This window comes from Durio zibethinus, chromosome 23 (assembly GCF_047325235.1).
Source record: "Durio zibethinus cultivar Kanyao isolate XHJ-2024 chromosome 23, ASM4732523v1, whole genome shotgun sequence".
In the NCBI taxonomy this organism is placed as follows: Eukaryota; Viridiplantae; Streptophyta; class Magnoliopsida; order Malvales; family Malvaceae; genus Durio; species Durio zibethinus.
The window spans coordinates 14510985-14511778 of NC_143184.1; positions in this window are offsets into that span (position 1 = coordinate 14510985).

Consider the following 794-nt stretch of genomic DNA (forward strand, 5'->3'; position numbering starts at 1 on the left):
GGGGAGCTGAGTTTGAGCCCGTGCACGCGGTTGATGCTGTCCTAGACCCCAAACCAAGTCCTTGAATCGAGCAACGGCTCCCTGGGGTGGTACGAGTAGAAGCCGCGATTGTGGGCTTGGCCTAACCAGGTCTCTCGGTATTTGACGGTCTCGCGGTCCCTTCTCATCGACCACAAAAATGCCTAGGCCTCGACGAGGTCGTGCATGCAGCTGACGCTACCCGAGACCCCAGGAACAAGTCACTGAATCGGGCAACGTCCCCCTGGGGTGGTGTCAAAGGAGCTCGTGCGTGTGGTCTTGGTCGAGCCAAGCATTGGTGATGTCACTTTGTTGTTACCTGTCAGATGGCAGGGGCAGTCTCGTGGCCCTTGCTCATGTTTTTCTCGTGCCAAGTGGTTGTGGCGTGGCCTCGCATGTCGTTTCCTTCGCTCGCTCGTCGAGTAATTGATCGGGTGGGTCATGGACCGGCGCCCGTGGATGCTGCCACTTGTACGCAATGGGTATATGAGTGGTGCTATGGTTGTGCATGTTGGTAGGCTCCGTGCTCAATGCATAAAACTGTCGACCCATCATCCTCTTCAATCTCTCCCCATGCGACCGTCGTATCCAGGGGGCGCGATCAGGATCTTGTGTTGCATACCTAAATCGATGGAAACTGGATGTCTCACCATCGCTCATCCGTTTCGTGTCCCGAGGGGCCACGAGTCAGACGTCAATCGTGGCCGGTGTCCTAAGCGTGCCACCCAATCCTCTATGGCCGCATTGGTGCACCGACATTCGATCATGCTCTCGGA